Source organism: Rattus norvegicus, chromosome 4 (genome assembly GCF_036323735.1).
Source record: "Rattus norvegicus strain BN/NHsdMcwi chromosome 4, GRCr8, whole genome shotgun sequence".
NCBI lineage: Eukaryota > Metazoa > Chordata > Mammalia > Rodentia > Muridae > Rattus > Rattus norvegicus.
In genome coordinates, this window is record NC_086022.1 from 137,315,770 (window position 1) to 137,330,471 (window position 14,702).

General features: G+C 40.0%; 1 long non-coding RNA gene across 2 annotated transcripts in view; it reads left to right on the forward strand.

The window, feature by feature from the left end:
• Window positions 1–6,333, forward strand: part of LOC120102178 (uncharacterized) — a 29,236-nt gene extending 22,903 nt beyond the window's left edge. The window contains exons 3-5 of one of the 2 annotated variants that reach the window (XR_010066020.1): window positions 927–1,114; window positions 5,618–5,693; window positions 6,207–6,333. This is a non-coding gene — a long non-coding RNA (uncharacterized LOC120102178). Of the gene's footprint in view, window positions 1–926; window positions 1,115–4,202; window positions 4,352–5,617; window positions 5,694–6,206 lie in introns of those variants that run through there. The other variant, XR_005503343.2, reaches the window with a different exon arrangement.
• The last annotated feature ends 8,369 nt before the right edge of the window (window positions 6,334–14,702 follow it).

Consider the following 14,702-nt stretch of genomic DNA (forward strand, 5'->3'; position numbering starts at 1 on the left):
TGCTTAGCAACTTGTCTTATTCACTCAAACTCTAGGTGTTATTGTTATTTTTATATACCTTCTGTTGCTACATTATTCCATATTATGAATTATTTATATTACTTGAGCCATTTCGATGTTGAGGAAAATTTATGTTCTCTCCAAATTTTTATTTATATAGACAACCCAGAAATGAATATCCTTGCTGTGTTGCTTTGTGCACTTGAGTTGTACTGTTTGAGAATGTCTGATCCTCTTTATTTCAGTCCATGAGCTCATTGACCTTACAGCCCCTTTCTGTCTAACTTTCACAGGATTGTTTCTGTCAGTGTCTATATAATCCATACACAATGTCACATGAATACATGCTAGGTACATGAACTCATTAAAGAGCTGACATTTCATTAGGGATACTTCAACTTGGCTTGCTTGACTTCTTTGAGGTCATTTAAGATTTTCATTAATAATTTTCAGTGACCAACATTAAAACATGAATTCCAGATCTAGAAGTGAGGTGATTAGTTGCTAATTTTATCTGCCCTTTTATGTTTTTCACCATTAAGTTAGTAACATATCCTAATGCTAAGTATTCTTTACTAATGAGATGTTCTTCCATGCAATCACTATGTGTAATAAATCTTGGACTTGTTTTTAACCATCCGTAGGCTCTATATCAGAGAAGGACTAACCAACATCGTCAGTACGGTAATCTGCTTAACAGTGACCCCTATTTGAAATGTATTACATAAAATCTGCCAGAGCTCTGTTCTACTGAATTTCTAGTCTCATGCTTGAGAATCACGAGTTAGAAATAACATTGGATAGATTCCATGACCATTAGGAACAAAAATACAGATGAAGTGGCGAGTCTTGAAGTGTTTAATTGACCTAGTTTAACTGAATTGTCCTGAAAAGTTCACTGCTAATCATTGTGTCCCTTTGTGTAGGCTCACTGAAAAATTTTACTCAGCAAAATCACTGGCCTTCTGCATGAAATCAAAGAGATGTAAGCTAATGTGTTAAAGTGTTAAATCAGCGTAGCCAGTCTCTGTGGTCTGCTCATCTGAGAAAGCAGAAAGCAATGCTAACAAAGGTGGCTGCACTTCTCCTTCTCCAATTCTGCAGTTTCTGTTAGGTATATCCCTAAAGAATGTGGGCTCTTTGCTCCTCTTTTTAAGTTCTGCTTTGTTTGACATAAACTAAAACTATTCATTAATCCAATAAAACTACACATGGGGAAAACTCAGCATATGAACCTCAGCATTTCTTAAGAATATTTAGTGTTTACTTCAGTCTTCACGTCGTCTTATTTGTATTTTGATATTTATATTTTTATGTATAATAGGATCTTTGAATGCGTTGTTTTTGTTGCTGTTGTTGTTGGTGGTGGTGGTGGTGGTGATGGTGGTGGTGGTGGTGTGTGTGTGTATGTGTGTGTTTGTGTAGTGCACTCACATAAGATTGTGATGGGGTGTGTCCGTAGGGGTACAGTGGCACTGCACATAGGTTTGCTTGTGTGCGCTTGATAGCCTACCCCTGGTGTTATTCTTCAGAGTAATATACTCTGTTTTTGAGACAGACTTCTTCATTGACCTGAAACTCACTGCTAAAGCCAGTCATTTGGGTTGGAGATACAGGTAGGAGTTTGAGAACATTCCCTCCTGAGAACAATTTCTTCCAGAGGACTGAAGTTTAGTTCCCACCCATCAGGATGCATAGTTTGCAATTACTTATAACTACCTATGAAGGGGATTTGATCACTTCCGTCCTGTGTGTGCACTTGTATACATGTTTCACATATACATCTTACACATGCACAAACACATAAAAATAAATCTCAAAAATATTTTATAGCACATACTACATCATATACTATTGCATAACAAGTTTAACTCGTATTTTAAAAGTTGCAACCATTAAAACTCTGTATAGGAAAGGTGAGTTGCTATGGTGGGCCTTGTTGTAGCCCTATTTTTTGTTCCTGCTTGGTGTTCAAACCTGAGGAACTTACACTGTTTCAGCACCATGCTTCTTGATTCTGAACATGGAGTTTGCACAGGGCAATGTCAATAAACCAATATTATGGAAGTGAAAGGTTGTATGTTCTAATGAGTTCCAGGTTTGTTTTGACCTGCGTTCAATACCTCTTGAATAACCAGATTGTCTTTGAGCATTTTCAGTTTCTGCAAATATTCCCAAAGGTCTCAAATATTTCAGTCAGCATAAGCCAACAATCTCACCAGGCCATTTGATTCAATAGTCTTTAATCAGGGGACTTCATGCATTTTACTGAGTTGGCAGTTTCAGGAAATAATATTGAACATGTTTAACTATAAAAAAATCCCTTCTGGCAGGAACGCCCCTAGGATTCTACATATATGTAGGTATTTCTTTCTTTCATGACCTCTATATATAAAAGACATTTTAACATATGATACTAAATTAGTTGCTATGTATGCCAGTGACGTGCTCCTCAACAAGTGCTATGCACTGCATCTTAACTGATGACGAAGAACAGGGATCATAGATGACTTTGTTAAGTTGGTTTGGAGTGTATTGGATGGAACTCTCAAACTCAACACCATTTGAATTATTTTTACTTGGTAATTGTTCCATTGTAGGCGCTTCCCAATCTATTCTAAGCTGTTTCAAAACAAGCCTACTATCCACCTACTCAGTGAGTATCACCACTCTCTGTGACAGATACAGATGTCTCCAGATACTGCCAAACATTCTATGGGAAGAAAAAACCAACCCTAGACATGAAGCAGTTTGGGAGAGTCACCGTTATAAAGCAATATCCAATTGAAGATGAAATGTTTTACTTTAGTACTGGGTCTAACTCAATAACTGAATTCCCCAGACAGTGTCCTGCTCTAGAAATGTTTGCTTCCTGATGGCAGCAATGACTCTTTTTGTTACCTGTGTGTTCTTGCCTGGAGTTGTGCTTCAGTACATGAGTTGAGCTCCAGTGTGGAAAGTGCTGCCAATTAGATTTAAGAGGAAATGAAAAGCAGCTGCAATATATGAAGACGCTGTATGGGTTGGACAGAAGGGATGTGGACAAATTCTGTTAACAAATGTCTACATTCGTGCTCACATGGGGCTGCCCACACTGTGCCTTGGAAATCTACAACAGGCTGCTTCCCTCTGTGTTATGCATAAATCACAGAAATTACCATAAATTGAGCAAGATGTTCTCACACACAAGGAGCTTCAACCTACATTCCACTGATGACGAGCTATCTTGGATCATTACTCTAAGAAGACGAATGATGAAGCAGTTTAATCCATCTTGGTTTTCAAGTGCGCAGAAGATATTAAATACATCTGCTTTCAACATGGAAAGATGAATATAAAAATAATACGAATAAGATCATTAATGGGATTTTCATGAAACAAAAAAGAACATTAAGGACATACGCCACAGGGAGGTTTGACCTGAATGACCTCCAAGTTTCTTCCAAACTTTAGCTTATGGATTCTTAGAAAATCTGATTTTTTCACAAGGTTTATTCCTTCTATTCTTGAGAGCCTCTTAGCTTCCAGCTATGATCAAAGTGTTGTCTTTATTGTTTTGTTATTATTGTGTTAACAGTTTGTCTATAAGCTTGATATCATAACTGTATCTACTAAAATATATGTATATATAAATGAAGAAGGAGGTGACTTCCAGAGATAGCAAAATTGGATTTTCAGAGTCTCTTAGTTCTGAATATTTGGGAATGGACATTCCATATATTTGCTCTTTACAACTTAATACAACAAAGCCACAAAACTGAAGCCAGGAAATGTAGCTATAAATGTGAGTGCCACTTGTTATCTGATTATGGTGACTGGTTTAAACAAAGGCTCATTTACAGCAAAATTCTCAAAAGTCCTGACTGCAGAGCCTACACATTGTTTATCTGTATGTCTCCAGGTATTTTCTTTTCTTTCCTCAACTCTTTTCTCATTTTTCTTGCCACTTTGTCCTTAATTGAGCTCATCATTCATTTGAAAGGTGGTATAGATCAGGGTCTGAAAAGCCAGAGTGTTTGGAGAAATTTTAATGTTGATAGATAAGTGAACTAAGGACACTTCTTTAGAGTGAGCAGGCAGTAACAATAATTAGGTTGTTTCTGTGAAAGGTAAGTTTAAATATACACTAATATGTGATAGTTCCTGGAAAACAGTACATTTTATAGATGCAATAACAATTTTATTGTATTCATTCTAGGCTGACCTAAATGTAACCATGTTTGCTGTATCTAGCATTGTTCCAGGATTGGATTTGACTAGGTGGAAAGGGAATGAAGAAAAGGTAGACAAACAGAAAAACCAGGAACCAGTGAACCAGGCTCACTGACTGAGAAGTTCCGTACCCAAGAAGGTCAGCATATTTGCTATAACACAGTTGAACATGGAGGTAGAGTTATTGTATACAGCTAAACAAAGACACAGGGTATATCATATACAGTTGAATCAAAGGGACAGATATAGTTAAACTTGGCGTAAGCAATCTCTTTGGGGATCAGTCATCAGACTGTAAATATTCAGAGGAGAATGATATGGTGGATAATTTCTACATATACTCTAAAAATCAACATATAGATTAAAGGAAGGCTTTGCCATCCTTCCAGCCTTATCCAGGGAGAATGGTTTGACATTTTCCCATGTGTCTCAGGCTTCGGTTCTTAAGATGGCTGGCTTATGTCAACAATATACACATACACTCAGGGCTTCATTGACTCTCTCAATGGTTCTATGTCCAAGAAGTATAGAAGGTCAAAACATATTTCACCTATTCTCGTGTATTGTACAGTTTTCTTGAGAAGCCAAATACTACAAGCGCACGTGCATGCGCACACACAAGCATGCACACACACACACACAGACACGCACGCATGCGCGCATGCACACACACACAAGTTCTCTGAAGAACACCATTCTAAGAGAACATATAGCAAGAAATAAACTGTAGCAAAGAAAACTAGTGAGGAAATATGGTTTTGGCTTAAACTATTCCTTCCCTGTGCTCCACTTGTTAAAAGCACCAGTAGGATGCTACATGGCTCCAGCTGCATATCTAGCAGAGGATGGACTTGTTGGACACTAATGAAAGGAGAAGTCCTTGGTCCTGCGAAGGCTGGACACCCAGTGTAGGGGAATATTAGAAGGGCGGGAAGGGGGTTGGTTGGGGAAGGGAACACTCTTATAGAAGAAGGGGAGGAGGATGAGATTAGGGGCTTATGTCCGGGAAACTGGGAAAGGCAATAACATTTGAAATGTAAATAAAAATTATCCAATAAGAGGTGGGGATCTAGTGAGAGAGATTTTGGGATCTTTGGGGAACCTTCCTTGAATTAAGACTTTGCTGTTTCTAGTTCTCTTTTATTCTCCCCCCCCCATAGTTTTTTGCTATAATACACTTACTACCTTGCTACAGGCCAAAAGCAATTAGCCATTGGATTAACTAAAATCTCTAAAACTAAAAGCCAAAATAAACTTTCAATCTTTATAAACCAATTATCTCAGAAACTGGTTATAGTCATAGAGAGGTGACTAAAGCATGTTAGTAGAGTGTGGGCTTGGCAGGTAGTTATTGAGGAGAAGACAGTCATGCTTTTAAAACTGTCTACCATATTGTCTCTACAAGTTAACCACGGCTAAAGGAGACCTCTGCTATGAAGAAGTTTCATATTTCCAGAAGATTGACCACTAAATAAGAAGAGGTGAGGAAATCTATATCCTTGTCTACTTGTACTTACAGTGGTCTGGTTTTATGGCATTGCCATTTAATACTGTTCTATTCCTTAACTGAAGCTAGAAATATATCAGTGGACGCCAAGTCTTTGGCTCATTTATCCTTCTTCTCTCTCTTGGTTCTATAAGTCCTACACCACTCATTTATTCCGAATCTGTGCCTTTACGTCTCAGTGAAACAAGCAAATATACTGAAAGTAAATCCTGGGGAGTTCTTTGGTAAGACTGAGCATCTATTGCAACCTGGAATCATAAATTTATAGTGATACAAAGTTGTTTGTATGGCCCTGTGAGATTTGAATGAGAATTTATCCCATAAGCTCGACCATTTGACCATGTGGTTTCCAGTTGATGGTACCCTTTAGGTAAGATTAGGAAGTGTGGCCTTGCTGGAGAAAGGGTATCTCTGGGGGTGGGCTTTGAGATTTCAAAGGTTCGGACCATTCCCTGTTTACTCTTTGTAATTCCTACTTGCTTTCTAGGATATGAATTTTTCAGATGGCTGCTAAAAGTCACCCTCCCTGCCTGCTGTCACACATACCCACCATGATGATGATACATTTTTATCTGTCTGCCATTTTAAGCCCAAATAAATCCTTCCTTCTCTAAGCTACCTTGGTCATGGTGTTTTAATCATAGCACTAAAAAATAATTAATTTAATAAATAATTCAGAATCTATGTTATATGATGCTCGGTATTAAAAATTTAGGTTCATACATTGTTTTTGTTAGGAGTATGATAAAAATACATAGACATGCAACAAAATTTGGGAATTGGCAAGCATGTTGGTATATTGGGATGGAATCTTATCATGGTTTTGATTAATATTTCACGGAAAATTGACTACAGTTAAGCATTATTCATATATTCTATTAAGAAATCTCTATGAAGATCATTTCAAATTTTTCACTGGATGATTTTGTTTCAGATTATTGAGGAGTGTTAATTGGTAGTTATTGACCCTTTGCCATAGAAATAGTTGGTACATATTTTCTCCCATTTTACAGATTGCTTCTTCTCTTTTTTTTAATTGTGTTCTTTGCTGTGCTGAGCTTCTTAGTTGCTATGGTATCCATAATTTAGTAAGGGAAAAGAGAAAAAAAACAAGAAAAAGGGGATGATTTATCAAAAGGATAGCAGACATCAACATAGTCAAGAATTGAGGTAGAATAAATTACAAGTTCCATCGAGGCAATTAAAGACAGTGGCACCCATGTAAGATAATAATGAATGATTTGGGAGACGGGGTAGTCACCGTCCCAGGAATGTCCTAGGAAAAGCTTTTTAAGTAACTTTGCTCAGAATATTAGAGTTGGAAATGTTGAGTATTCTTTGTGTAAACATAAAGGTGCTAATCTACTAATGAAGCTTTGAACTGGGATTGAGTATTCCAGGTGGTAAATGGAGAATAGCTGAGAGGCTAAGCAAGGAAAGTTGGATGAAGGAGGGATAGGAGACCAGCCATGGAAGAAACTCTCCCTGGAGTCAGTGAAAGGCTTAATGGATATCACAGCAATTGTGGTATGAATGCTCACTATCCCCATAAACTCGTGTCTTTGACATTTAGCCCACATTTAGTAGCATTGCTTTGGATGATTGTAAAACGTTTAGGTGGAAGAGATTAGGCATGAATCTGAGGTTTATAGCCCGACTTACTGCCCTTTCTTTTCTTGCCAACATCTGCCTGTGCAGTGTGACTCATGCTTCTGTCTCCTATCACCTTGGCTTCCCTCACATAAGGGACTATCCCTTCAAACTATAACCCTAACTAAATTATTCTACTGTTATGTTACTTCCTGTCAGCTATTGGCTCACAGTAATGAGAAAAGAAGCTTGCTAACATTTCTTCTAGGCTCTGCCCCACAGTTATCTGGCAATAGCCTGATAGGTCCAGCTTTCTTTAAAAGGAGCTGTTTGTCCCCTCCTCCTCCTCGCTCTCTTACTCTTACTCTCTTATTCTTTCTGACTCCCTTCTGTCTATGACACCCTTCCCCCCTCTCTCCTTTCTCCTCCCCCTCCTCACTCCATGTGTTCCTGGCAGGGTTCTTCTCATCTCCCTCCCTCCCTCCCTCCCTCCTCCCTCCCCCCTCCCTCCCTCCCGCCCTCCCTCCCTTCCTCCCTTCCTCTTCCTTTTTCAAATCCCCTTCCCATGCCTGAAATAAGCTCTATTCCATACTAAACACATATGGCTGGTGCAGGGAAGGGCTGCCTCAGCTTGGGCCCACTGAAGCACCCCTCCCACCTTACTATACCATGCTCTGTCAAACATATTCTGGCTCTCTTCCTTTTATATAAAACATAACGAAACTAATACAACTTCCAATCCCTAAGGTCTGCCAGAGAAACATGCAGCTAGTGAGCACCACAGAGAGCTCCAAAGATGAACCTTCTAATGAGAAGTGGATTTCAGTTAAGGATGGAAGTCAGATACAATGATGGAGAAAGTGGAGTTTATAAATTTGTCTATGAATTGGTTTGGTAGTAAAATATGACTAATGTCACCTACAGATCGAATGTGAAGGCACAATTAAATACATGATTTGTAGAGCCAGGTGCAAAATAAAAGAAATATTATCTAAGTTACATTAATAACTTTAAAACATTAGCAAGAACATTGAAGTATGACACCCAATTTTGTCTGATATTCTACATAACAGTATAGAGAACAGGCACCGAATCCACACTGACTTGAATGCACATGCTCTTAACATTACATCCAGCCATTAGCTCCCCTTTTCTTCTTTGTGTCTTTCACACAGCAAATATCTTTATGTATAAGTTAGAAGATCTGGGGCAATTTTATATGTATTAATGTTTCTATGAACACAATATACATGAAACAACAGCTGTTTTTGAATTTCCATATTATTTATAATTTAATAAATGCTAGCTGGTGAAATTTCTAGTCAGCTTTAATATTTATAATTTTCGAACATTTCAGAGCATGACACTAAAGGAAAATGACCACTTCCTGCTCGATAGCTGGACATGATTAAAGCTCATTTAAAAATATTTTCTGGCGGATCCCGGCCCGCAGCAGCTCTCTGCTCCCAGACCCGGTGAGAGAGAGACCCAACCGCCTGGTCAGGTGGGCACTCCTGAGGCTGCAGAGCGGAAGAGACCACCAACACTGCTCACCCCTGCCCACATCCCTGGCCAAGAGGAAACTGTATAAGGCCTCTGGGCTCCCGTGGGGGAGGGCCCAGGAGCGGCAGGACCCCTGCCACAGACACCGCCGGACCCTGAAGGAAACAGACCGGATAAACAGTTCTCTGCACCCAAATCCCGTGGGAGGGAGAGCTAAACCTTCAGAGAGGCAGACAGGCCTGGGAAACCAGAAGAGACTGCTCCCTGCACACACATCTCGGACGCCAGAGGAAAAAGCCAAAGACCATCTGGAACCCTGGTGCACTGAAGCTCCCGGAAGGGGCGGCACAGGTCTTCCTGGTTGCTGCCACTGCAGAGAGCCCCTGGGCAGCACCCCACGAGCGAACTTGAGCCTCGGGACCACAGGTAAGACCAAATTTTCTGCTGCAAGAAAGCTGCCTGGTGAGCTTGGGACACACGGAAGCAGAATTTCTCTAGAACCGGGCACGTTCTGTGTTTACCGGAAGTCCCACACCCGCGGATCCCGGCCCGCAGCAGCTCTCTGCTCCCAGACCCGGTGAGAGAGAGACCCAACCGCCTGGTCAGGTGGGCACTCCTGAGGCTGCAGAGCGGAAGAGACCACCAACACTGCTCACCCCTGCCCACATCCCTGGCCCAAGAGGAAACTGTATAAGGCCTCTGGGCTCCCGTGGGGGAGGGCCCAGGAGCGGCAGGACCCCTGCCACAGACACCGCCGGACCCTGAAGGAAACAGACCGGATAAACAGTTCTCTGCACCCAAATCCCGTGGGAGGGAGAGCTAAACCTTCAGAGAGGCAGACAGGCCTGGGAAACCAGAAGAGACTGCTCCCTGCACACACATCTCGGACGCCAGAGGAAAAAGCCAAAGACCATCTGGAACCCTGGTGCACTGAAGCTCCCGGAAGGGGCAGCACAGGTCTTCCTGGTTGCTGCCACTGCAGAGAGCCCCTGGACAGCACCCCACGAGCAAACCTGAGCCTCGGGACCACAGGTAAGACCAAATTTTCTGCTGCAAGAAAGCTGCCTGGTGAACTCAAGACACAGGCCCACAGGAACAGCTGAAGACCTGTAGAGAGGAAAAACTACACGCCCGAAAGCAGAACACTCTGTCCCCATAACTGACTGAAAGAGAGTAAAACAGGTCTACAGCACTCCTGAAACACAGGCTTATAGGACAGTCTAGCCACTGTCAGAAATAGCAGAACAAAGTAACACTAGAGATAATCTGATGGCGAGAGGCAAGCGCAGGAACCCAAGCAACAGAAACCAAGACTACATGCCACCATTGGAGCCCAATTCTCCCACCAAAACAAACATGGAATATCCAAACACACCAGAAAAGCAAGATCTAGTTTCAAAATCATATTTGATCATGATGCTGGAGGACTTCAGGAAAGACCTGAACACACTTAGGGAAGCACAGGAAAACATTAATAAACAAGTAAAAGCCTACAGAGAGGAATCGCAAAAATCCCTGAAAGAATTCCAGGAAAACACAATCAAACAGTTGAAGGAATTAAAAATGGAAATAGAAGCAATCAAGAAAGAACACATGGAAACAACCCTGGATATAGAAAACCAAAAGAAGAGACAAGGAGCTGTAGATACAAGCTTCACCAACAGAATACAAGAGATGGAAGAGAGAATCTCAGGAGCAGAAGATTCCATAGAAATCATTGACTCAACTGTCAAAGATAATGTAAAGCGGAAAAAGCTACTGGTCCAAAACATACAGGAAATCCAGGACTCAATGAGAAGATCAAACCTAAGGATAATAGGTATAGAAGAGAGTGAAGACTCCCAGCTCAAAGGACCAGTAAATATCTTCAACAAAATCATAGAAGAAAACTTCCCTAACCTAAAAAAAGAGATACCCATAGACATACAGGAAGCCTACAGAACTCCAAATAGATTGGACCAGAAAAGAAACACCTCCTGTCACATAATTGTCAAAACACCAAACGCACAAAATAAAGAAAGAATATTAAAAGCAGTAAGGGAAAAAGGTCAAGTAACATATAAAGGGAGACCTATCAGAATCACACAAGACTTCTCGCCAGAAACTATGAAGGCCAGAAGATCCTGGACTGATGTTATACAGACCCTAAGAGAACACAAATGCCAGCCCAGATTACTGTATCCAGCAAAACTCTCAATTAACATTGATGGAGAAACCAAGATATTCCATGACAAAACCAAATTTACACAATATCTTTCTACAAATCCAGCACTACAAAGGATAATAAATGGTAAAGCCCAACATAAGGAGGCAAGCTATACCCTAGAAGAAGCAAGAAACTAATCGTCTTGGCAACAAAACAAAGAGAATGAAAGCACACAAACATAACCTCACATCAAATATGAATATAACGGGAAGCAATAATCACTATTCCTTAATATCTCTCAATATCAATGGCCTCAACTCCCCAATAAAAAGACATAGATTAACAAACTGGATACGCAACGAGGACCCTGCATTCTGCTGCCTACAGGAAACACACCTCAGAGACAAAGACAGACACTACCTCAGAGTGAAAGGCTGGAAAACAACTTTCCAAGCAAATGGTCAGAAGAAGCAAGCTGGAGTAGCCATTCTAATAACAAATAAAATCAATTTCCAACTAAAAGTCATCAAAAAAGATAAGGAAGGACACTTCATATTCATCAAAGGAAAAATCAACCAAGATGAACTCTCAATCCTAAATATCTATGCCCCAAATACAAGGGCACCTACATATGTAAAAGAAACCTTACTAAAGCTCAAAACACACATTGCACCTCACACAATAATAGTGGGAGATTTCAACACCCCACTCTCATCAATGGACAGATCATGGAAACAGAAATTAAACAGTGATGTAGACAGACTAAGAGAAGTCATGAGCCAAATGGACTTAACGGATATTTATAGAACATTCTATCCTAAAGCAAAAGGATATACCTTCTTCTCAGCTCCTCATGGTACTTTCTCCAAAATTGACCATATAACTGGTCAAAAAACGGGCCTCAACAGGTACAGAAAGATAGAAATAATCCCATGCGTGCTATCGGACCACCACGGCCTAAAACTGGTCTTCAATAACAATAAGGGAAGAATGCCCACATATACGTGGAAATTGAACAATGCTCTACTCAATGATAACCTGGTCAAGGAAGAAATAAAGAAAGAAATTAAAAACTTTTTAGAATTTAATGAAAATGAAGATACAACATACTCAAACTTATGGGACACAATGAAAGCTGTGCTAAGAGGAAAACTCATAGCGCTGAGTGCCTGCAGAAAGAAACAGGAAAGAGCATATGTCAGCAGCTTGACAGCACACCTAAAAGCTCTAGAACAAAAAGAAGCAAATACACCCAGGAGGAGTAGAAGGCAGGAAATAATCAAACTCAGAGCTGAAATCAACCAAGTAGAAACAAAAAGGACCATAGAAAGAATCAACAGAACCAAAAGTTGGTTCTTTGAGAAAATCAACAAGATAGATAAACCCTTAGCCAGACTAACGAGAGGACACAGAGAGTGTGTCCAAATTAACAAAATCAGAAATGAAAAGGGGGACATAACTACAGATTCGGAGGAAATTCAAAAAATCATCAGATCTTACTATAAAAACCTATATTCAACCAAATTTGAAAATCTTCAGGAAATGGACAATTTCCTAGACAGATACCAGGTATCGAAGTTAAATCAGGAACAGATAAACCAGTTAAACAACCCCATAACTCCTAAGGAAATAGAAGCAGTCATTAAAGGTCTCCCAACCAAAAAGAGCCCAGGTCCAGACGGGTTTAGTGCAGAATTCTATCAAACCTTCATAGAAGACCTCATACCAATATTATCCAAACTATTCCACAAAATTGAAACAGATGGAGCCCTACCGAATTCCTTCTATGAAGCCACAATTACTCTTACACCTAAACCACACAAAGACACAACAAAGAAAGAGAACTTCAGACCAATTTCCCTTATGAATATCGACGCAAAAATACTCAATAAAATTCTGGCAAACCGAATTCAAGAGCACATCAAAACAATCATCCACCATGATCAAGTAGGCTTCATCCCAGGCATGCAGGGATGGTTTAATATACGGAAAACCATCAACGCGATCCATTATATAAACAAACTGAAAGAACAGAACCACATGATCATTTCATTAGATGCTGAGAAAGCATTTGACAAAATTCAACACCCCTTCATGATAAAAGTCCTGGAAAGAATAGGAATTCAAGGCCCATACCTAAACATAGTAAAAGCCATATACAGCAAACCAGTTGCTAACATTAAACTAAATGGAGAGAAACTTGAAGCAATCCCACTAAAATCAGGGACTAGACAAGGCTGCCCACTCTCTCCCTACTTATTCAATATAGTTCTTGAAGTTCTAGCCAGAGCAATCAGACAACAAAAGGAGATCAAAGGGATACAGATCGGAAAAGAAGAGGTCAAAATATCACTATTTGCAGATGACATGATAGTATATTTAAGTGATCCCAAAAGTTCCACCAGAGAACTACTAAAGCTGATAAACAACTTCAGCAAAGTGGCTGGGTATAAAATTAACTCAAATAAATCAGTTGCCTTCCTCTATACAAAAGAGAAACAAGCCGAGAAAGAAATTAGGGAAACGACACCCTTCATAATAGACCCAAATAATATAAAGTACCTCGGTGTGACTTTAACCAAGCAAGTAAAAGATCTGTACAATAAGAACTTCAAGACACTGAGGAAAGAAATTGAAGAAGACCTCAGAAGATGGAAAGATCTCCCATGCTCATGGATTGGCAGGATTAATATGGTAAAAATGTCCATTTTACCAAAAGCAATCTACAGATTCAATGCAATCCCCATCAAAATACCAATCCAATTCTTCAAAGAGTTAGACAGAACAATTTGCAAATTCATCTGGAATAACAAAAAACCCAGGATAGCTAAAGCTATCCTCAACAATAAAAGGACTTCAGGGGGAATCACTATCCCTGAACTCAAGCAGTATTACAGAGCAATAGTGATAAAAACTGCATGGTATTGGTACAGAGACAGACAGATAGACCAATGGAATAGAATTGAAGACCCAGAAATGAACCCACACACCTATGGTCACTTGATTTTTGACAAAGGAGCCAAAACCATCCAATGGAAAAAAGATAGTATTTTCAGCAAATGGTGCTGGTTCAACTGGAGGGCAACATGTAGAAGAATGCAGATCGATCCATCCTTATCACCCTGTACAAAGCTTAAGTCCAAGTGGATCAAGGACCTCCACATCAAACCAGACACACTCAAACTAATAGAAGAAAAACTAGGGAAGCATCTGGAACACATGGGCACTGGAAAAAATTTCCTGAACAAAACACCAATGGCTTATGCTCTAAGATCAAGAATCGACAAATGGGATCTCATAAAACTGCAAAGCTTCTGTAAGGCAAAGGACACTGTGGTTAGGACAAAACGGCAACCAACAGATTGGGAAAAGATCTTTACCAATCCTACAACAGATAGAGGCCTTATTTCCAAAATATACAAAGAACTCAAGAAGTTAGACCGCAGGGAAACAAATAACCCTATTAAAAAATGGGGTTCAGAGCTAAACAAAGAATTCACAGCTGAGGAATGCCGAATGGCTGAGAAACACCTAAAGAAATGTTCAACATCTTTAGTCATAAGGGAAATGCAAATCAAAACAACCCTGAGATTTCACCTCACACCAGTGCGATTGGCTAAGATCAAAAACTCAGGTGACAGCAGATGCTGGCGAGGATGTGGAGAAAGAGGAACACTCCTCCATTGTTGGTGGGATTGCAGACTGGTAAAACCATTCTGGAAATCAGTCTGGAGGTTCCTCAGA